At 43.3% G+C, this 24,378-nt stretch overlaps 1 long non-coding RNA gene across 1 annotated transcript in view; it reads left to right on the top strand.

Moving 5' to 3' along the window:
* Positions 1–24,378, top strand: part of LOC112544557 (uncharacterized) — a 119,458-nt gene that overhangs the window by 47,141 nt on the left and 47,939 nt on the right. The window lies entirely within an intron of this gene.

The following is a 24,378-nucleotide window of genomic DNA, read 5'->3' as shown; positions in this document are numbered from 1 at the left end:
AGGAATCCAGATTGGCTGGTTAGCTGGAGTGTGGTGATGCTTTTTTCTTTGATAAAGAAATTCCCTCAGGATATATAAAGAGTGTGGGACAGATGTAACCATTCCCTGCTATATCTTTTAAAAACTTCACTGAATTAAGTGTAAGTGTCTCTGGACTCCATTGTATTAAATGCAAAGGTTATGTGTTAGTGTGGGACAGAATGAACAACGAACTTTATTGAGTAAGGTGGCACAAAATAATTTTGGGACAATGTGTGAAGTGGATTTCATGGGAAATATCTAGGAGGAAGTGAATGCAAATTCTTCCCCTCTTTTCCCCCTCATCTCATCTTTATTATGCAAAACCTAAGTTTTTTGAAGCTATGGCTGGAGGAAGGGAATGCTGCCTATTTAGATTATCTATTCCCAGAGTCTCAAAATCAAAGGCCCAGGCTGCATAAAGGAAAAAGAATCCTGTGCACGGGTTCTCATTCTGAACTGGGGTTCTGAACTGGTAAGCACAGAAAAACCCATTTGAAGGAATGGCTCCTACCACCACCCTGCCTGGAGTTGGGGAAGGGTCATCTCTGGTAAACTAATATGCGAGTTGGTTCTGTAGTGTTTAATATGCTTCCTCTGTAATGCTTCCACCTGAAGAATAGCACAGGCTTCCTTAGAAAGAGATGTATGGTACTGATAATTGCAGGCAATTATGCTGCTTATAGACTCTGAAGAAAGAGAGCAAAGTGCAGATGCAGGCCTGTAAAGGCTGTCTGGTTTGCCAGGAATAACAGTGTAGATTGGAAACTGTGCAACCTGGAAAACCCTGACTGGAAGGGAGAGACCCATGAGAGGTGATAGCCCAAGAAAGGTGATAGCAGGGAGCCTGAATTGGAGTGTCATTGCTGGACCACAGAGTGGGGATACAGAGGCAGTTGCCCTAAATTGTGACAGGGTGGAAACCCCTGTAAGGGAGAAGATGTTTCTATTGTGGTCTTGTACAGGTTGTACACCTCCAAAACCTGGGACTCTGGTCTGGCAACATCTGTGGTCCGGTAGGACCATGGATGCTCCTGGAGCAGAGAGTCCAGGAGCATAAGGGATGGAGAGCCAGCTGGGTGGGACATCAGAGTCGGCTGGGGGCAGCATGTGACTGGGGTTAGAGCTCTCCAGTAGCCCCCAGGAGCACGGGGATGAGGATGGAGCACCCCGGCTTCCCCTGGCTGCGCAGGACTGGGGTCAGAGCCCCGGTCTCACGGCAGCTCCCGGCTGCACCAGGCCGAAGCCCCGCGGCAGGAGCCAGAGCCTGTGCTGCCCAAGGAGCCAGCAGTAGCTGGGCAAGCAGCTCAGCCAGGTTGGAGAGGGGGTAGAGCGAGGCAGGGTTACTTGCTGGAGCAACTTGCCAGCAGTGGATGACAGGCTTAGGGGCTGGTAGTAGGAGACTTCCTCTGGTCTGGTAAAGTCTCTTGTTTGGGACAGGTCAGGCCCTGATAATGCCTGACCAGAGAGATCCAACCAGTAGCTAGGAGTAATGGAACGACAGAAAAGCAAAGGAAAATTTACGGTGAATCAATGGAAAATGTTCCTTGCTATAAGATCCGTATAGGATACTTTCCCAAGACACAAAGTGGAAGCCTTCACTACTAGAGTAATTTAAAACTGAACTAGTGAATAAACTCTAGGGAATGATCCTGCTCTGTCAGTGCAAGAGGAGTGGGATTTTCCCATCTCTAATTCCTATGAGTTTGTTAATGTACAAGGGTATGTCTACACTACAGAGTTAGTTTGAACTAACGGACGTTAGTTCGAACTAACTTTAATAGGCGCTACACTAGCGCTCCGCTAGTTCGAATTTAATTCGAACTAGCAGAGCGCTTAGTTCGAACTAGGTAAACCTCATTTTACGAGGATTAAGCCTAGTTCGAACTAGCTAGTTCGAATTAAGGGCTGTGTAGACCCTTAATTCGAACTAGTGGGAGGCTAAGGCTTCCCAGGTTTCCCTGGTGGCCACTCTGGCCAACACCAGGGAAACTCTATGCCCCTCTCCCGGCCCCGGACCCCTTAAAGGGGCACGGGCTGGCTACGGTGCCCGTGCCAGGTGCAAGCCTGCCAGCACCCAGCCAGCAGACCCTGCACCTGGCACGGATCGAGCCACCCACCCAATGCCCCCCAGCTCTCCCCCTCTTCCCGGGACCAGGCTGGTGGCTCCCGGGAGCTTGCCCGGGACCACAAGAGGCGGGCACCTGTCTGGGCTAGTGCGGACATCGTGGACCTCATCCACGATCTCCGCACTAGGCACAGGAAGGTGGCTGTCTAGGGCAGGAGAACTGCCAGCCTGGCCACCCAGGAGCAGGAGTGCATGAAAAACAAGGTGGTCCACTGAGACCCCCGACCCTGAGCCCTGAGATTACAATGGCCGTCCTGGGTCAGACCAAAGGTCCATCTAGCCCAGTAGCCTGTCTGCCGACAGCGGCCAACCCTAGGGACCCTGGAGGGGATGGACCGGAGACAGTGACCAAGCCATTTGTCTCGTGCCATCCCTCTCCAGCCTTCCACAAACTTTGGGCAGGGACACCACTCCTACCCCCTGGCTAATACCACTCCATGGAACCAACCTCCATCACTTGATCTCACTTCCCTTTAAACTCTGTTCTAGTTCTAGCCTTCACAGCCTCCTGCAGCAAGGAGTTCCACAGATTGACTCTTTGCTTTGTGAAGAACAACTTTCTGTTACTAGTTTGAAGCCGGCTACCCATTCCTTTCCTTTGGTGTCCTCTAGTCCTTCTTTATGGGAACTAATGAAGAACTTTTCTGTATGCACCCTCTCCACCCCACTCCTGCTTTTAGAGACCTCTATTCTGTCCCCCCTCCGTCTCCTCTTTTCTAAGCTGAGAAGTCCCAGTCTCTTTAGCCTCTCTTCATATGGCACCTGTTCCCAACCCCTGATCATTTTAGTTGCCCTCCCCTCTCCCAGCCTCTCTCTTCCCCTCTCCCACCTCCTTTTCCCAGTCTCCCCCAGTTTTGTTCAATAAAGACAGATTCCATTTTTGAACACAATTGTCCTTTATTTTGTACATCAAGAAAAAGGGCTAGGGAAGGGTAAGTGGAAGGAGGTGAGGGAGGAATGGGGCACGAGCCCCCGATGGGGAGGACTGGGCTGGCTCTGTGGGCTTCTGGGGGTGGAAGCTCTCCTGCAGCCCCCCAATTGCCCCCTCTCCCCAGATGGCAGCCTGCGGCAAGTGCAGCCGGGCTGATGGCCGAGTGGTGTGATGTGCCCAGTGTGGGCACTCCGGGCACTCCAAGCCAGGACTGGTTTTCAAGCGGGGCACCCCTGGGAACTGTCTGTCCGGGGTGGGGGTCGGGACCCTTTAAGCACAGCCCTCGGCTAGCCTGAGACAGCATCTCCACGCTCTAAGTCCTCCTCTGATGCCCTGCCGGCACTGCTTCCGGCCATCCTTAAGCCCTGTTCAGGGTCCACTTAATGTGGACATGCTAGTTCGAATTAGCAAAACGCTAATTCGAACTAGTTTTTAGTTCTAGACGCGTTAGTTCGAATTAGCTTAGTTCGAATTAGCGCTGTAGTGTAGACATACCCCAAGAGAGTAATAGAATTCTCACTGTATGTGCCAAAACCTCTCATGTGTGCTTTGTGATTCCCACACCTACATACTATTTGATTCTTGTACTCAAAGGTAAACTCTGTTGGCTGGTTTTAACTTTTCTAAGAATTCTCTGAGCTTTCTGGACAGCTCTACATTATCATCAATGCTTTACATGTGTTTAAATATACAGTGCATTTAAAATATGTTTACAAGTTGATATGAGCATGAGGCCTTACAGATGAAGAGATTTACACGTACATGGAAAAGCCTTATTTCAAGCGGCGATTTGAAGTAGGATGATTTGTTGTTTTGAGATGCTTTCTTTGAGCCATATAACATATCACATGGGAGGAGGATGGAACTATAGAGGTTGGCAAAACCTTTTCTGAATTGGGGCTAAGGAAGTCTGGACTGACTTATTGTTTCAGCTGATTTCTTGTGGTTTCAGTCAGAAATCCAGCAGAACAGCACAGTTGCAGCTGAGTTTTTGGGTTTGTTTGAATCAGTCCATTCTTGGACTGTTGAGTTCGGATGAGGACGTAGGAGGAGACACTGTGGTGACTCTAGGAAGCACAGGGAGTGTTTTAATGTAGGTATTCAGATGGGAGGTGGGTCAAAAGAACCTGAATAGAATAGTAAAAATAGGCTAGGGCTGACAAGAGTCATAGGAAAAACTTAAACAACAACAAATAGGTAGCACTTTAAGACTAACACAATATGTAGATGGTATCATGAGCTTTCATGGGCACAGCCCACTTCTTCCGATTTTCTTCTCCATCTACATGTTTTGTTAGTCTTTAAAGTGTTACCTGACTATTTGTTATTTTTTTAAGTTTTTCCTGTTACAGACTAACTTGGTTACCCCTCTGAAGGGCCATTGGGTCTTTGTGTCTAGTGGCCTCCATAAAGAATCTCCTTTATATTCATTACATCTGATTCCTCTTCTTCCCTCTATGAAGGCCCAAGCTGCAAATTTTGGATCTAGAAGTGGAACTTCATTTTCTCAGGTTTTCTGATCCCCAAGGTTTTTGGTTCAGACCCTTCTGGAGATAGGAAAGTCATGTGGATAGTTTACTGTACGGCATTAGACAGATGATGATTTTCTTTTTCTAATAGCCTGGATGTTTTGTATGATATAAAGGGCCGTGGGTGTTCATCACTCAAAAATCTGAAGCGCACAACATCCAGGGGTCACTTTTGAAATTTCTCTCTCTGGGCTGGAGAGTCTTTGTGTGCAAATTGGGGTATTTGATTTGTTAGCTCACAGGGCGGTTATGAGGATAAATCCATTAATATTTCTGAGATGTTCAGATGCTCTGGTGATTTCCATAGAATAGTCTATGAATAAATTAAATAATTTCATTGTATTTTGGTTTTTGAAATAAAATTTGGTCTGACATGTTTCGGTGGCTTTACCTAATTCATATCACCATCCGTGAGTGTAACTTTCCTTGACAAGGGGCAATAATTCATGTTAATATTTAGGCATTATTAGCTTGAGTCTAATTGTGTTCTACAGCTGAGCAGCAAGGACTGCAAATAAACTTTTATAATATAGCTACAATATGTAGAGAGCTGCTGTTGTAAACATACGCTGCCAAGCCTTTAGCACAGATCAAGCCTGAAGCCGGAAATGCTCAGACAATATTTCATGGCAGTTATATTTCAATGGAGATTCATTATTTATGAATTCCCAGTTGTCACCATATTTGAAAACACATGAAATCTGTTGGTGAGCAGAAAATAAGCCTGAAAGAGGTCAGCCAAAATAGCAAAGTGTGTGAAAACATGGCAGACCTCCACTTAGTACTATAAATCAAGTACTGTGTTTCCCTGGTTTTCATGCTGCTGCTCAGTTCTGCTGGATTTGTCGAATAATATAATATTCTCTTAATCAGATCAGCCACTCTATTTAGTTTAGTGTTATAGGAACCATATGTGCTCCGTTATTATTTGGGGAACCATGGCGTGTCAAGAAAATAATTGCCAAAGTTTGAATGGTAGAGGTAATTTGAATAGAGCACTGTGTAATGGAGGCTGCTTGGAATGGCATAGAAATCAGGGAGGGTTAAAAATTCATCTCAGTGAGCCATTAAAAAGCTTTGGTTCAGCCAAGTATGTTTAAGCCTTAGTTTATTACATTTCCTCATTTCATATACAGCTCATGAGATGAACTTTATGTGGCTACTTATTTGCTCACTGTAGGGCAGCCACCATTTGGCTGAATTTATATCCAGATGCAAACGTTCTGATATAGAGTTTTGATTTGGGCTTTATATACATAGGGAGCTAATTGTGAGCATATCAGGATTCGGGCTTCTATCTAGAATTGATGTTTTATATGTGTTTATTTTTAACTTGTGAGCTGCCCTTGATACGGCAATGAAAATATTCCAATAAATATTAGACTTAAATATGTAATAATCATGATAAATATGACATCTGAATTTTGTTCTGTACCATTCCATAAGACAACTTATTTAAAATGAATATTTTAAGTTTCATTTCTGGTTGTGCATTGGAAGACAAAAAAGATAAAGAAATATATAATTAGAAACCATGCTGGGAATATAGTGAACTATGCATTATAGAGATATCAGTCATCACCGGTTGTAAAACTATTTCAAAATACTTAGGAAGCCACTGTGGTTTAGTAGTTTGGACACAAGCCTGGGAACAAGTATCCCTTCAGTTATAATTCTGGTGTTCTCCATGGACTCAGTGTGACTGGTTAAATTTATTAACTGCACTGTGCCTCTTCACCAGCTGAAAATGAGGGCTAATACTATTTACTTAGCTACATCACAGAAATGGTGTGCAGATAATGTTTGTATAGCACTAGATAGTATCACTTTTTTAAAAAAATAACTAATGAGTAAAGATTTATGAGACTGGGTGCTGCAAAGATTTCTTTTTATGTGAATTTATTAAAAGAGCTCTCAGCTTCAAACATCCCATTTCTGTTTCTTTTTAATACGTGAGTTCCCTCCTCTCCCCCCTGCTTCTCAAAGAAAATGTCTGACTTTTTTCTATAAGGAGGTGGGCCTGGGAAGATTATAAAAGCTTTCACAAAAGGGAAAACACACCTTTTATCAGCCTGTTTAGTAACCACTGGATGTCACTACAACTCTACATACATATTCCCGAAAAAGCATTTATCTTGGAATGAGAAACTTGAGTTATAAATTGGAAAGAATTCTGACAAATCAATTTTGGGGAATACAAAAATCTGCATTATAAGACAAACACACATACATTAGAGATGGCTCAATTGTCCAACAGTTGTCCAATCTAGATGTTAGAACCATAGGTTCAAATCCTGGTTAGGCTAACACGGCCCTTCCTCATTTTGAGGTAAAGACATGGATGTCTATTCAGTTTACTTTAGATGGATCTGTTAGATATGACTTTAAACAACCCAGGGTTTTCTCTGGACATTAAATATATCACAGTTAATTTAGGTGTTTGCTTATTAACCTTGGCCAAAATGCCCCTTTTCCTTGCTGCTGAACAATATACTGTTGGCAACCTTCCCTCTTAGATAAGGCTGCAAGAATTTCAGTGGTACTTTATGTACTTAGCTATAAAATAATTTGGAATGAAATAAATATATGTAGGGTCCTACCAAATTCATGGTCCATTTTGGTTAATTTCATGGTTATAGGATTTAAAAAAATCATAAATGTCATGATTTCCTGTATTTAAATCTGAAATATTTTAGTATTTTAATTTTAGGAGTCCTGACCCGCAAAGCATTTGTAGGGGGTTCCAAGGTTATTATAGGAGGTTGCAGTACAACTATCATTACTTCTGCACTGCTGCTGGCAGTGGCGCTGCCTTCAGAGCTGGGCAGTTGGAGAGTGACAGCTGCTGGCCAGGAGCCCAGCTGTGAAGGTAGAGCTTCCACCAGCAGTTGAGCTGAAGTAAGGATTGCTACCCTTATTCCTGCACTTCTGCCTGCAAAGCTGGGCCCTCACTCAACAGCCTCCATGCTCCTGCTGCCGAGCCCTAAAGGGAGCAGCATATAAGAAAGGATGGCATGGTATGGTATTGCCATCCCTACTTCTGCTCTGCTTTTAGTGGGGGGCTGCCTTCAGAGCTGGGCACCCGGTTAACAGCTGCTGCTTTTCGGCCACCCAGCTCTGAATTCATCATAGAAATAAGGGTGGTGATACTGTGAACCTCCCTAAAATAACCTGGTGATCCCCTCTGCAAATTCCTTTTGTGTGTCTCCTCCTATCCCCATGAAAGCTGTATAATACAGGGTAAAAGCACAGAAAAGACCAGATTTCATGGTGAGGAGGAGGAGGGAGACCAAATTTCATGGTCTGTGATATGTTTTTCATGACCATGAATTTGGTAGGGTCCACACTATTTAGTGTGATTATACAGGAATTATGCCTTTATGAACTGACTATTTAGTGAATTTTTAATCAACTGTCTAGTTAATGCTGTTGGCAAGGAAGCTCCGCAGATTATTTCCCATTATGAAACAATCAGATCTATCATTTCAATGTTTCTTTGTTCCAATGATTTTGGTCTAATTTGGAAATTGACCTCCCCAGAAGTGTGCTTAAGTGGGACTTACCTGATACAAAACTGTGATTTCTGAAACAGATTTTCCTTGTGACAAAAATCACTTTGCTCTGCAAATATGTAACATTTCATGTGAAAATGCCCATTTAAATTTTTTTTCTTGGAAACTAAAATGAAGTGGTTTATGAAATGCCTCACAGTTTTGTACACAATTTTATAGAAGGATCTTCTCTCACTCATACCACACTAGGTATTTCAATAAGATTTTTTATAAATCCTTAGTTGATATTCATATGGTACGAAATTCATGCTTGTGCAGAGGACTAGTAACGCACCAGGTAAGTCCCACTTAAGCACATTTTTGAGAACTTAAATGGGACTTCGTGGACAAGCCCTCTTCATTAGAGTGAATTTCACTCATACATAATCAAACTCCTATTGCTTTTTGCAGATCAGGCATTACTGTCTGTGTTGTACTGCTTAGAGATAATGTTTTTCATTAATAGTAAAGTTTAACCAGAATAATAACTATATACAAGAATCACTTCATCAACTAATAAAATGAAGCGTGCAGTTGAGGAAGGTATTGCAGATATTTAACAATACACATGTAACCCCCAAGAATATTACCAAGATTCCTAGGGCTCTGTCTGCTGGCAGCTCAGGAAGAGGCACACTGAGTTTGCCTTGGCTCCCCCTCCCTACCAGGGACAGAGTCTACCTGGCAACCCGTAGGGAGTGAGAGGCCCCTACCAGAGAGTTCGGGGGGGGGGAAGGAGGAGCCATTGTCGGAGAAGTCTGGAGCCAGCCAGGGCAAGGGGAGGTCTGGCTGTGTGGGAGCTAGTAAGCCCCAGGCCTGCACGCAGGGTTCCCCCTGAGAACTGGCCTCTAGGGACCTGAAGGCAGGATCCCTCAGCTGGGTTTTATGTCTCCACTGTTGATTCCCAGTTTGTGGAGTTTGCTGGGAGGCTTCCCCAGCCAGGTTGAGTTGAGACCAGTCACTGCATGGTCAGCTCTGCTCTGTCTGCTGGCTTGGAGCTGCTGCCTGCTGTGTGTGTGTCTGAATGCTGGGCTAGGAGATTACAGTTTGAATTTTAGTGCAGTTGTGTGGCCTGCACTTTGAGCCTTGCACCCCTTTGTGGTGAGGTGAAATTCTGGGACCGAAGCAGCCTGATTCCTGCCTGAGGATCCCTGCCAGAAGAGACCAGCCTTTCTGCAGTGACTGAGTCATCTCTGAACTTGAGCCTCATTCATGGAGTGTGTGAGTGCACCATCTTTTAGTTAGTAAGTCAGGGAATTTGTTTGATGATTTTATAACCTGTTGCATATTAAACCTGTGGAGGGATTTACCACTTGTGAGTCCTTTGGGCTGTACTGGACCCAGTCAGCCTCACTGCTAAACCACTGCAGAGAAGAAATTTGTGGTCATAAGTCATCAAGCGCCCCAACAAAGTACGCGTACCAACGGGACACTAATCTTACAGTTGCTGGGCACCGGTGATCCTAAAAGTAGTGTTTTACCCTATTCTGTTATATTTGTCTCCTGTTTAATATAATTGTGTTTATTATAGTGTATGTGTTTGTGCTATTTTCTGGGAGGCTCCAACTATCTGGCAAGTTCGTGGGGATTCCCCTGGGTTAGAATTTTCCTCTCAAGCTGCACTGGTGACCCTGCCAGGAAGGAATGGGGGGGGGGGGGAAGCACCGCCAAATAAATCATCGGAAAAAATAAAGTTGAATGGGTGGCGGGATCCAGAAGAACCCAGACCTATCCATCAAAACCTGTAAGCAGATTGGCATTAAAGAAGGTAACCAGGTGGAGAGGGGGCACTACACACAATCAATAGCTAATAATATGAAGAAAAATTTATCTCATTCAACGGAAATTGGAACTTTAGCAAAAACACGACAGCTACTAGTCCTGTCTTGCAAAAATGATTTCAGATCTAAACTGACCATAATGGTCAAAGATTTTTTTCTTTACATACCATTTGACTAATATCATCTTCTGCAACACAGTGCTCCACAATACCATGCTAAGTTAGGGTTAATATGGGATAGTCGCTACTGAATTAGCATAATCACTTCTTTTGAGAAATAGGCCCAAGCCCATTTATGTCTAGGACCCATATGTTCACAACTAGTGTTGGGTTGGACCCATTGTTGATGTGGAGGCCCGCTGAAAAATTCAGATGCCAATTTCAAGTACTTCAAAATCTCAGGAGTGTTCAGATTGAGGGTTTTGTTCAACCCCAAAATGAATATAGCAGGAGTAGAATGGATAGAGCAGAGGTGTGTGTGTGTGTGTATTCAAAGACCTTACGCTTTTATTAAAAACAAAGGTGATGTCATGTTAGGAGTCTAATACAGGCCCAGGTGGAAGAAGTGGATGAGGCTTTTTTTAAACAACTAACAAAATCATCCAAAGCATAAGATTTGGTGGTGATGAGGGACTTCAACTATCCAGATATATGCTGGGAAAATAACACCTGCGGGGCACAGACTATCCAATAAGTTCTTGGACTGCATTGGAGACAACTTTTTATTTCAGAAGGTTGAAAAAGCTACCAGGGAGAAAGCTGTTCTAGATTTGATCCTAACAAATAGGGAGGAACTGGTTGAGAATTTGAAAGTGGAAGGCAGGTTGGGTGAAAGTGATCATGAAATCATAGAGTTCACAATTCTAAGGAAGGGTAGAAGGGAGAACAGCAAAATAGAGACAATGGATTTCAGGAAGGTGGATTTTGGTAAGCTCAGAGAGCTGATAGGTAAGGTCCCATGGGAATCGAGACGAAGAGGAAAAACAACTGAGGAGAGTTGGCAGTTTTTCAAAGGGACATTGTTAAGGGCCCAAAAGCAAGCTATTCCGATGTGTCAGAAAGATAGAAAATATGGCAAAAGACCGCCTTGGCTTAACCACGAGATCTTGCATGATCTAAAAATAAAAAAGGAGTCATATAAAAAATGGAAAGTAGGACAAATTACAAAGGATGAATATAGACAAACAGCACAGGAATGCAGGAGCAAGATTAGAAAGGCAAAGGCACAGAATGAGCTCAAACTAGCTATGGGAATAAAGGGAAACAAGAAGATGTTTAATAAATACATTAGAAGCAAGAGGAAGACCAAGGAGAGGGTAGGCCCACTAGTCAGTGAAGAGGAAGTAACAGGAAATTTGGAAATGGCAGAGATGTTCAATGACTTATTTGTTTCGGTCTTTACCGAGAGGTCTGTAGGAATGCCTAACATAGTGAATGCTAGTGGAAAGGGGGTAATTTTAGAAGGCAAAATAAAAAAAGAACAAGTTAAAAATCACCTAGAAAAGTTAGATGCCTGCAAGTCACCAGGGCCTGATGAGATGGATCCTAGAATACTGAAGGAACTGATAGAGGAGGTATCTGAGCCTCTAGCTATCATCTTTGGAAAATCATGGGAGACAGGAGAGATTCCAGAGGACTGGAAAAGGGCAAATATAGTGCCCATCTATAAAAAGGGAAATAAGAACAACCCAGGAAATTACAGACCAGTTAGTTTAAATTCAGTGCTAGGGAAGATAATGGTGCAAGTAATTAAGGAAATAATCTGTAAACACTTTGAAAGTGGCAGGTGATAGGGAACAGCCAGCATGGATTTGTAAAGAACAAATCATGTCAAACCAATCTGATAGCTTTCTTTAATAGGATAACGAGTCTTGTGGATAAGGGAGAAGTGGTGGATGTGGTATACCTAAACTGTAGTAAGGCGTTTGATACGGTCTCGCATGATATTCTTACCAATAAACTAGGTAAATACAAATTAGATGGGGCTACTATAAGGTGGGTGTATAACTGGCTGGATAACTGTACTCAGAGAGTAGTTATTAATGGTTCACAATCCCGCTGGAAAGGCATAACAAGTGGGGTTCCGCAGGGGTCTGTTTTGGGACCGGCTCTGTTCAATATCTTCATCAACGATTTAGATATTGGTATAGAAAGTATGCTTATTAAGTTTGCAGATGATACCAAGCTGGGAGGGATTGCGACTAATCTGGAGGATAGGGTCATAATTCAAAATGACCTGGACAAATGGAGAAATGGTCTGAGATAAATAGGATGAAGTTTAATAAAGACAAATGCAAAGTGTTCCACTTAGGAAGGAACAATCAGTTTCACACATACAGAATGGGAAGCGACAGTCTGGGAAGGAGTACGTCAGAAAGGGATCTAGGAGTTATAGTGGACCACAAGTTAAATATGAGTCAGCAGCGTGATGCTGTTGTAAAGAAAGCAAACATGATTCTGGGATGTATTAACAGGTGTGTTGTGAGCAAGTCACGAGAAGTCATTCTTCCGCTCTACTCTGCACTGGTTAGGCCTCAGCTGGAGTATTGTGTCCAGTTCTGGGCACCGCATTTCAAGAAAGATGTGGAAAAATTGGAGAGAGTCCAGAGAAGAGCAACGAGAATGATTAAAGATCTAGAGAACATGACCTATGAAGGAAGGCTGAAAGAATTGGGTTTGTTTAGTTTAGAAAAGAGAAGATTGAGGGGGGACATGATAGCAGTTTTCAGGTATCTAAAAGGGTGTCATAAGGAGGAGGGAGAAAACTTGTTCATCTTGGCCTCTGAGGATAGAACAAGAAGCAATGGGCTTAAACTGTAGCAAGGGAGGTTTAGGTTGGACATAAGGAAAAAGTTTCTGTCAGGGTAGTCAAACACTGGAATAAATTGCCCAGGGAGGTTGTAGAATCCCCATCTCTGGAGATATTTAAGAGTAGATTAGATAAATGTCTTTCAGGGATGGTGTAGACAGTATTTGGTCCTGCTATGAGGTAAGGGGACTGGACTCGATGACCTCTCGATGTCCCTTCCAGTCTTAGTATTCTATGATTCTATGATTCTATTCAGGTAAAACTCTCATTGAAGATCTCAATGAAAGTTTTCTCTGAATCAGAACTGAGTCTGAACGTCACATTTTGGAATTCTAATAATGTGTAACTGCAACTCAGTTATTTAAATGTTGTTATTAAAATACCTGACCAAGGGCCATAGCTGACTAAACCTCATTTAGTCCTCACTTCAGTGACAGTTAAGGGCCTTACAACTTGCAGGAGCAATCTCAGCATGTGCAGTGCTGTAGCGTGGGCACTTATGTGGTAGAATTCTTATCTGATTTCAGCTGGTGATTAGCATATGGCCGTAGTTTTAAGGGTAGATTCTGGTTTTTAAACTCATATATGCCTAAGTTAAACAACAAACTTTTTAGTTGCCTTAACAATACCCTGGGTGATAGGAATGTCGCAGGTTGAGGATACACTTGTACGCTTTTAATTACAAAAAAGTTAGGTTGCACTACAGAGCAGGGAACCGGGGGAGAAACTCAAATGTAACAATAATCATTACAAAACAAGTACTCTCTGATAGCATGGGTTAGTGCCAAATGCTTCTTGGTTGGTCTGGAGAACCTGGGCCATTGTATATCGAGCACATCTCTAACTTTATCAGGTATCTTCTTTCTTTACTTATGATACGTACCTTTCAGCTTTCAATGGGGGCTCCTTGTGACTCCTTGGTCCCTGTAAGTAGGGTCCTCATTGGGCTGGGGCCTAGTGATTAGTACACATTCAGTCAGACCCATACACTCCATTAGGCTTTGACCCAGAACCCTGGGTAGATTAGCACCATTGACCCTGGGAGGCGGGGGGCGGGAACACCTTTGAATTACGCTCCCTAAGTTTCAGAGGGATAGCTCTGTTAGTCTGGAACAGAATAAACTAAAATACAACAAATAGCCTTACACATTTGACACCTGCAGTAGAGGTTTAAACTAAGACCTTATCTGGATAGCCCACTACATTACATACCCTAATGACATAAAAAGCCAAGCACCAGGTACGTAGAGTACTTAGAACCCACTCTGTCAGCCTCATTTACCATGGACACACTCATTGACAATATATTGTTTCCTTCTCTTCCACCCCACCCCCCTCTCTGCTATTTATTTGTCCCCTGGGCCACTTAATTCCATTCATCTGAAGAAGTGGGTTGAGCTCACGATACCATCGACATGTTTTGTTAGCCTCCCTAAATTGCTTCCTACTGCTGCTCCCTCTGCTTCTGGTCTCAGATAAGTAAACAGAAAAAGAGAACCAAATCATCAGCCCCAGCTGGGTTCAGCATGCAGTCTTGATACTTCAGAGAGGCAGCTATAGCCCCTTTTAATTGGAGCCTGCCGTGTAGGTCTGTTCTTCTCTCCAGCCTTCTGAGTTGGGTGGCTCACTTTTCAACCCTCTCTCCAGCAGTAGCATGTTCTGCTGGGCTGGAGGGATGGGATTAGCTGGACCCAGTACAGTTATTCCTTCCCAGCAGGTAGGTTTGTACACTCCATTGCTGTCGCCTTCTCTTCTTCCTTTACATGTTAGCTCTGGGTAATCTCATTGGCAAACACAAATTCAACTACCATCTGTGTGTTGATGACTCTGACCTACCTATCTACTCCAAAGCTGTCTCCTTTCTAAACTAAAATCTTGGCCTGTCTTCTTGACATCTCCTAATGCATGTCTAGCAGTCAGCACAAGCTCAACCTGGCTAAAACAAAGCTCCGAATCTCTTTACCCCTCCACTACTTCCTTTCTTGAGCCGGATGTTACTCAGACCTGGGAGTCCTCACATCCAGTCCACATCTAAATCTTGCCTATTCTTTCTGCATATCACAGAGAACATGCCCTACAAAAAGACAGGCATCCATCAAAGCCTTTGTGCTATATCTGTGTATATTGTTTCTGCTTCTTCCACTTGAGGGATCTGTAGGATTATTATTATTATTATTATTATTATTATAAATGGAATTTCTACTGTTAAATATTCAGTAAGTGCTGAGATGCTTAGGGTATTAGTACCAGGCATGGATGAGAGCTCTCTGCTATGGTTCCTTGGGATTTATAAAGTTCTTTGGAGGACTGTTGATAACTGTTTATGGTGACACTGCAATCTCCTAATCCAAAAAGTCACTACCAGGCTTAGTCTTTGCATACATAGGACAAAAATATGGATTTTTTTTTTCTGAAGAAAATGTGCTGAGCAACGTGCTGTTTTCTCCTTTTCTCTGACGACTAAGCTAGAAGGTTTGATAGACTCACTAATGTACTACCAGGGCGAAGGGCTTTTTCCACCAACAAAAAGCAGCTTTTTGACCTCTAAGAAAATGCAATTATGTGGATGTTCCAGTTTCACATAACTTCATCTACTGTGCTGTAATAGCACATTATTCTTCAGATAAAAGCTTACAGTTCCACAATTGACCTACAAAGCAGGACTCTAAACCAGGGGCGGACAATAATTTTTGATGGGGAGCCACTCCGAGATTTTGGAAAGTGGTTGAGGGTTGCCCTCTTCCATGATAGTAATGGAGGAGGTGCAGGGTTTGGGATGGAATTTGGGTGCAGAAGGAAGCTTGGGGTTAGGGATTGGGGTGCAGGAGGGAGAGTGGGGTGTAGGAGGGAATTTGGGTAAAGGAGGCAGTTGTGACCTAGGGCAGGAGACTGGGGTGCAGGGGTTTGGAATGTGATGTAGGGCAGAAGGGTGCTGCGTCTTAGGGCAGGGGACTGGGGTGCAGGGGTTTGGGTTGTGACCTAGGGTAGGAGCGGACTGTGATCTGGAGCAGGGGATTGGGGTGCCAGATCTAGGAAAGAGTATGGGTGCAGAAGGGGGACAGAGGGTTTGGGTATGTTGAGTGGGGGGCTGAGGGAGGAGGAAGGAGGGAGGGGCTGGGGTGCCAGAGGCAGGCTCTGGTCAGGAGACTTACCAGCCAGAAGCCCAACCACCCTGCCTGCCTGCAGAGTTAAATGCTTGCAGAGCTTAAAATGTTTCTCAGCCAGCTAGCCTGCCTGCATAGGCAGCATAGCCATGTGCTTGTGTGAATAACTGAGCTAGAGGGGAGGGGATACGGTGCTTCCTCCAGGGATTGTGCTGGGGATGGGGGCAGTGCATGAAGCCTTCTCACCTCCTTTCCAGATTCACCGTTTTAAAAGAGAAACGACCCCATAGCCACTTTTCTGAGCAGTGTGTGGGGCTGTGGGACAAGCAGGGGAGCCTGCCTGCGCTTGGTGAGCCAGATCCTGCACACTGGCCATATTTTGCCCAGGCTTCCTCTAAACCAATCTGATGTTTTCTTGGGTAAGGACAAGGCTTGATAGCAAATGTATTTTTTGAGAGAGCAGAAGAGGGATTTTTTGTTTTGTTTTTGCACTCTGGGTCTGACCCCAAACCCATTGTAGTCCCTAGAATTTTCTTCAGTAGCTTTTGGAGCTGGCCTTCTGACATAAATGTTTCCAATTTTAAGGCCTAATTCTACAAATTGTGTTGATTATCTCCTGCAGGTGCTGAGTGCCCTCAGGTCTTTGATATTTGGAAAGATGCTAAGTGCTTTTCAGGGCTGAGCTCTTAGGTTGTGATCTACTAAAAGGACTTTTGTATGTGATCCTGAGCGATACAGTCCCAAACTTTTAGGCACCTAGAGAATCACAGGATCAACACTAGGATCCAAAAGCGCTGGGGTGGGGGTCAGGTGTAGAAGGAGAAAAGAACAGGTGTCCCTAAACACTATGCTATGGAATGTTCCTCTAGATCAGTGGTTTTCAAACTTTTTTTTTCTCATGATCTAGTTGAAAAAAATTGTTGATGCCTGTGTCCCAATGTAATTTGACTAGAGTATGGGCTCCAGGATGGGGCTGAGGATGAGAGATTTTGGGTGTAGGAGGGGCTCTGGCTTTGGGGGTATCAGGGGTGTGGCAGGAGGGTCTTACCTCGAGTGGCTCTTGGTCAGTGGTGCAGCGGTGATGTTAAGGCAGCTTACTGCCTGTCCTGGTACTGCAGACCATGCTGTGCCCTAGAAGCCGCCAGCAGCAGGTTCCCAGCCAATGGGAGTGCAGGGGCCGTGTATGTAGCCCTGTGCACTCTTTCTCCATCCCCCTTCCCAAATAGGAGCCAAGACTGCTGCCAGTCACTTCTGGGGCGCAGCGCAGACGGCGGTGCCAGGACAAGCAGATTGCTGCCTTAGCACCCCCATTGGTCACTTGATCCCCCTGGCCAATGCCACCCAGTACCTGACATTCCACGACCCAGTCCGGGGTCACAACCCATAGTTTGAAAACCACTGGTCTAGCTTGCCTGTTGAACTTGTTCCACTGTTTAATTAGCGTAGAGATGGAACCCAGTACACTTAAAGGGCAGATTTTCTCAACCCAATCCTAGTTTGATTAATTCATTTAACCTTTAATGAAAATCGGAAGCAATTAGTTCTAATATGTAGGAGGAAATTCACCCTGTGCAGAAAGAAGCCAGGCATGCGGACTTCAGTAGCGTGTGGGCTTTGATTGCTTTCTGCATCGGGGTGAATTACATCTCCAAGACTGCAAAAGCGGCAAGGAGTCCTGTGGCACCTTATAGACTCACCGAAGTGTTGGAGCATAAGCTTTCGTGGGCAAAGACCCACTTCGTCAAATGCATGTCCCTAAGATGCATCCCCATGACTGTTTTACTGAGCACAAATTCATTTTTAAAATGTTTTCTTAGAAATGTCTGTCCATTCAGTGCCTACATCCGTGGAAACTGAGTGACACAAGCATCTATCAACAGCAGCTGCCAATTTACTGACACTCCCCAGAATGTGAGTGTCAGGTGACTTTCAGAATGGTAAGGTCATTTTTATTGTCATAAAATGTTTCTAGCCCACATTAGTGCTGTAGGGACTGACAAGTGCTTTGGGTAACTAGCAGGACAGGAATGAGCCAGTCTGACTACTCTGAGACCGCTCCTTCCAGAGGCTGTAAATCTGGAAGTGCTTTCACAGCAACAGTCAAAAGCTGAACTGTGTGATATCATCTTTGAAATGACAGAAAGTTCTTCCAGAAGTAACAGAACTCAAAATGGCAGCAGTCACTGCTGTGGAGCTGGATTTGGTTGTTAAATTAATTGCATCTGAACATTGTTTCACCAGTAGTGAAAATTTGTATTAGGCCACCTTTATTTCTTTCTCTTGGAATTGCAGAGACAGGCTGCATTTCTAGACCGTCTAGATCTCTAGAACACATTCCCGATGAATATCCACACTCATTGTTCTATTGAGAGACCTGCATTTTGAATATCACTTTGGCCTATGTTCTGTTCTCTGTTCTCCTTAGCATGACTTAAGACATTTACTCAACTTGTGATTCATTCTGACAGGGATTTATCTTTCAGGGGTTCAACTACAGACAAAGTTTCAGTGAGCTCTCTTACCACGGAATTTTTTTTTTTTCAGAATTGAACTGATGAGAAAACTGTGAACCCATCTGTCAGTCCATGGTGCACATATTGCAGGCAGCTGTGGTCAATGAGCCAGGCCTATGTGAACCCAGTGGACAATCAGTGGGTGATCTGCACATATGATTTGCATGAGTCGGCTGCCTAAAGTTGCCTAAATAGCTAAAAGTTCTCCTAATTTATTGGGCTGCTGGTTGTGGTAAGCATCTGTTCATGTCCTGCTTATTGTAACTAAAGACAGAGACATGGAATAAAAAAATCTTGGAACACTGGGACACTGATGGATTAAGGTATCCTTTTTTCTTTTAAAAAAATGTGTATTCTAAATAAATTACTGGACCAAATTCTTCATTTGTTTGTGCTGGTGTCATGCCACTGAATATAACTCAGAGCCAAATCTGGCTCATTATGTATGCAGCTATACATGTTGTACTTGTTTAGCTGAGAAGATTTTGTCCAGTCCTCTGTTATTAAGGAGTAATGGAAAATGACTCTGACAATAAAACGGGAACAGGGCTTGCCAAAAGTATCATGAGAAGGCACCAGATCCTGCTGGTAAACTCAAGCAGCAATTCAATCCTCTTTATCTAGGAAAGACAAACAAAAACAAATATTATGCCATTCAAGAGCCAAAAAATGTTACTTATCTCTCAGGCTAACCTCGACTGAGGAGCTCTCAGTTCCTATGGAAGAGAAACTCCTTTCCTGGTTGACAAATGTGAGTTTAAGATTCCAGGCCTGCCCCTACTGTAAATATTTAATCTTCTTAAAATACATCTAAAACGTATGTGTCCATTAAGTTTGGCTCCTGGGTCACAAGACAATTGTGGGCCTCCCTGAATAATTAAGATTCCCTATCAAATACTTTTGACCTGAGATTCAGCCTGATGTAAAACCATTAAAATTCAGTGGGGAACATTCCTTGAGATAAATTTGTGCTACTCTTTTCTGCTGCTGCTTGCAGATATAGAAGGGGGAACACAAATTATAAAACAATCCAAGATGAGGGCTTGATCCAAAGCCCATTAAAATCAATGGAAAGAATCCTGCTGACTTCAATGGGCTTTGTAGCAGGCCCTTAAAAAGCCAGTGTTTGTTTTTGTTTGTGCTCACTGCTAATCCTCTGACACCAGTGAAAAGGGCAGGTGCAACTAAGAGCAGAATGTGGACCATTACCTTCAAGCATTAGCATGTGGACTTTGCGTGGAAATAGAGATTTCTCATTTTTCCTACAGGTTGGCTTGGCAGGCATATTTGTATGCTACCTTGCACAGGTAAAGAAAGCTACCTTATTGAGGTTAGAGCATGTAGGGACAAAGTGAGAAAGGCTAAATGTCAGGTAGAGTTGGACCTTGCAAAGGGAATTAAAACCAATAGTAAAAGGTTTTATAGTCATATAAATAGGAAAAAAACAAAAAAAGAAGTAGCAGGACCGCTAGTCACTGAGGATGGAGTGGAGGTTAAGGATAATCTAGGAATGGCCTAATATCTAAACAAATACTTTGCTTCAGTCTTTAATGAGGCTAATGAAGAGCTTAGGGATAATGGTAACATAACAAATGGGACTAAGGATGTGGAGGTAGATATTACCATATCCGAGGTAAAAGCCAAACTTGAACAGCTTAATGGGAGTAAATCGGGGGGCCCAGATAATCTTCATCCAAGAATATTAAAGGAACTGGCACATGAACTTGCAAGTTCATTAGCAAAATTTTTTTATAAATCACTAAACTCAGGGGTTGTACCATTTGACTGGAGAATTGCTAATATAGTTCCTATTTTTAAGAAAGGGAAAAAAAGCGACCCGGGTAACTATAGGCCTGTTAGTTTGACATCTGTAGTCTGCAAGATCTTGGAAAAAATTTTGAAGGAGAGAGTAGTTAGAGACATTGAGGCTAATGGCAACTGGGACAAATTACAACATGGTTTTACAAAAGGTAGATCGTGCCAAACCAACCTGATCTCCTTTTTTGAGAAAGTAACAGATTTTTTAGATAAAGGAAATGCAGTGGATCTAATCTACCTCGACTTTAGTAAGGCATTTGATACAGTACCACATGAGGAATTATTGGTTAAATTGGAAAAGATAGGGATTAATATGAAAGTTGAGAGGTGGATAAGCAACTGGTTAAAGGGGAGACTACAGCGAGTTATATTGAAAAGTGAACTGTCAGGTTGGAGGAAGGTTACTAGCGGAGTTCCTCAGGGATCAGTTTTGGGGTCAATTTTATTTAATCTTTTTATCGCTGACCTTGGCACCAAAAGTGGAAGTGTCCTGATAAAATCTGCGGATGACACAAAGTTGGGAGCTATTGCCAATTCAGAAAAGGATCGGGATATCATACAGGAAGATCTGGATGATCTTGTAAATTGGAGTGATAGCAATAGGATGAAATTTAATAGTGAGAAGTGTAAGGTTATGCATTTAGGGATTAATAACAAGAATTTTAGTTATAAGCTGGGGACACATCAGTTGGAAGTAACGGAGGAGGAGAAGGACCTTGGAGTCCTGGTTGATTATAGGATGACTATGAGCCGCCATTGTGATATGGCCGTGAAAAAGGCTAATACGGTCTTGGGATGTATTAGGCGAGGTATTTCCAGTAGGGATAAGGAGGTGTTAGTGCCATTATACAAGGCATTGGTGAGCCCCCATTTGGAATACTGTGTGCAGTTCTGGTCTCCCATGTTTAAGAAGGATGAATTCAAACTGGAACAGGTACAAAGAAGGGCCACTAGGATGATCCGAGGAATGGAAATCCTGTCATGAAAGGAGACTTAAGGAGCTTGGCTTGTTTACCTTAACCAAAAGAAGGCCGAGGGGGGACATGATTGCACTCTTTAAATATATTAGAGGGATAAATACCAGGGAGGGAGAGGAATTATTTAAGCTTAATACCAACGTGGACACAAGAACAAATGGATATAAGCTGGCTAGTAGGAAATTTAAACTTGAGATTAGACGAAGGTTTCTAACCATTAGAGGAGTGAAGTTCTGGAACGGCCTTCCAAGGGAAGTAGTGGGGGCAAAAGATCTATCTGGTTTCAAGATTAAACTAGATGGGTTTATGAAGGGGATGGTTTGATGAGATAACATGATCTTGGTAACTAATTGACCATTCATTATCAGTGGGAAATAGGTCAATGGAGGGATGATAGGAGTTATTATAGAGAACTTTCTGGGTGTCTGGCTGGTGAGTCTTGCCCACATGCTCAGGGTTTAGCTGCTCGCCATATTTGGGGTCGGGAAGGAATTTTCCTCCAGGGTAGATTGGCAGAGACCCTGGAGGCTTTTCGCCTTCCTCTTTAGCATGGGGTACAGATCACAGCTGGAGGATCTCTGCATCTTGGGGTCTTCAAAGTATTTGAAGGCTTCAATATCTGAGATATAGGTGAGAGGATTATTCTAGGAGGGGTGGGTGAGATTCTGTGGCCTGTACTGTGCAGGGGTTCAGACTAGATGATCATAATGGTCCCTTCTGACCTTAAAGTCTATGAGTCTATGAGGTGGGAGCAAAGAGGACATGTAGCACAATCCTTGTAGAAGGATAAGCAGCTCTGCTTAATGAACTTCAGAGGTGAGGTTCTAAAGCTGGATTCTTCCTTAGTCAGAACTAGTTTTAAAAAATATACTTGTGTTACTTTTAATACATGGGAAAATAATAGTCTGACAGCCCTATAGCTTACATCTCTGTTCATCAATCAAACAGTGATCGCATAGGACAATAACACTACAGACATCTCCACTGTACCAAAATATCTCAAGCAAGCCTATGGCTCGGCAGCCACAAGCCATTGCATGCAACAAGGAAAAAGAAATCATATAACTTTACAACAGGACCAGACTAAATACACAGCAATATGGAATCCCATGCAGGCAAAAGAATGAGAGACCTCCAACTTAAAAAAAAGAAAAGAAAAGAAGCATTCTGAGAACAAAGATGTTCCAAAGCAAAGTTTTGAAATTTAAACCAGTGCTATTGGGCTAAAAGTAGTAACATTACTGTCTCTATTGTTGTGGTGTTAGGAGCTTCCTTAGCATGCAATTGATCCAGTGCTTATAGTGTGCCAATAAAAATGTTTCCAAGCTAGCTCTTGTTGAGTACACATAGCATGCCGATTGCCATGTTGTGCCTCATGGGTCTCTGATGAACTCAAAGGGAGGAGGTGCCGTGGTCACAGTGATGGACCTAACAGGTGTAAATTAGTGGAACATGATGGTAGCAGCAGCATTTTAAATGGACAAGAGGTGAGTGGACTTGTTGTAAAGAACATCAGAGAAATGGAGTTTGCAGTTGTCATAAAAGAAGGCGAGGGCCTGGAAAACAGAGTAAATGGATAGAAAAGGCTGAATCTTAGGCTGTGTCCAGACTCAGGGGTTTTTTCAAAAAAAGTAGCCTTTTTTCGAAAAAACTTCCCCTGCGTCCAGACTCAAGCCGCGTTCTTTCGAAATTAATTCGAAAGAACGCGGCTTTTCTTTCGATGGCAGTAAACCTCATTTCACGAGGAAGAACGCCTTCTTTCGAAAGTTCCTCTTTCGAAAGAAGGCGTTCTTCAATGTAAATAGGGCTTCTTCAAAAGAGAGCATCCAGACTCACTGGATGCTTTCTTTCGAAAAAGCAAGCCGCTTTTTCGAAATTTCTCCGTGCAGTCTAGACGCTCTCTTTCGAAAGAGGCTCTTTCGAAAGATGCTTTCGAAAGAGCCTCTTTCGAAAGAAGCCTGCAGTCTAGACATAGCCCTAGAGAGAGGATGAAAGAAGCAGCAGCAAGATTTGGACAAGGGCATGACCAGGGAAAAGGAGGCATGGCCATGGTTTCTGAGGCACTTTGCATCAACTTAATCTTCCTCCCTGTAATTCAGTCAAGTCCCAAACAACTGGAGCTGCCTGGAGAGGTGGCCTTGGTTGAATGAAGCATTTTGAAGTTAAAAGGAAACCAAGTTTGATAATGATGTTTTTAGGCAGCTCCTTGTCAAGTTTCCATCCAAGCAAATACTGGATTCCATCATTAGTTTCTGCTCCCAGTTGGAACATCCCCAGAGCCTTGAATTTGACAAGTTCAGGTCAAAAAAGGGTAACAGTGCTTTTGAAAGTGAAGTGGGTGATTCAGTAAGTGGCACTCCAGGATGGTTGGGGGGGGGGCATTGTGTTGGTATAAGTGCAGGTATAAATATATTTTGACCTGAAAGATGCCTGTTTTGGTTCTGTTCTCATTCCGGGTGAGCAGTTGCATCGTGCCAGACAAAGCACCTAGATCTGGTAGGTACCAGAATCACGGAGGTGCTCCACACTTCAAGCTCAGCCACTCAACTGCCCCAAGAGGTTCAATGAGAAATTAAAAATGTAGTGTGGTCTGTGATGTTAAACAGCTCTTATGTTCCTTTGACATCAGAGGCCTTGTTTATAAAGGTACCATATTTATAAAGCCTTCCATCAAGCATCTCAAAGTGTTTTACAAATACTAATGAGTTAAGCCTTTCAGTACATCTGTGAAACAGCTTAACTTCCATAAAAGCTATATATTTCAAAATTAGGCTCAGGGAGAGGACAAGTAACCTTCTGTGTAAGTGGCAAAGCTGGGAGTACAACTTGGCTGTGTCTAGACTGGCAAGTTTTTCCGCAAAAGCAGGTGCTTTTGCGGAAAAACTTGCCAGCTGTCTACACTGGCCGCTTGAATTTCTGCAAGAACACTGACTTCCTACTGTCTGAAATCAGTGCTTCTTGCAGAAATACTATGCTGCTCCCGTTCGGGAAAAAGTCCTTTTGCGCAAAGCTTTTGCACAAAGGGGCCAGCGTAGACAGCTCAGATTTGTTTTGCGCAAAAAAAGCCCCGATTGTGAAAATGGCGATTGGGGCTTTTGCGGAAAAGCGCGTCTAGATTGGCACGGATGCTTTTCTGCAAAAAGTGCTTTTGTGGAAAAGTGTCCGTGCCAATCTAGACGCTCTTTTCCGCAAATGCTTTTAATGGAAAACTTTTCCGTTA

This window comes from Pelodiscus sinensis, chromosome 3 (assembly GCF_052426305.1).
Source record: "Pelodiscus sinensis isolate ZL-2025 chromosome 3, ASM5242630v1, whole genome shotgun sequence".
NCBI classification, from domain to species: Eukaryota; Metazoa; Chordata; order Testudines; family Trionychidae; genus Pelodiscus; species Pelodiscus sinensis.
This window is presented reverse-complemented; position numbering and strand designations above follow the sequence as displayed.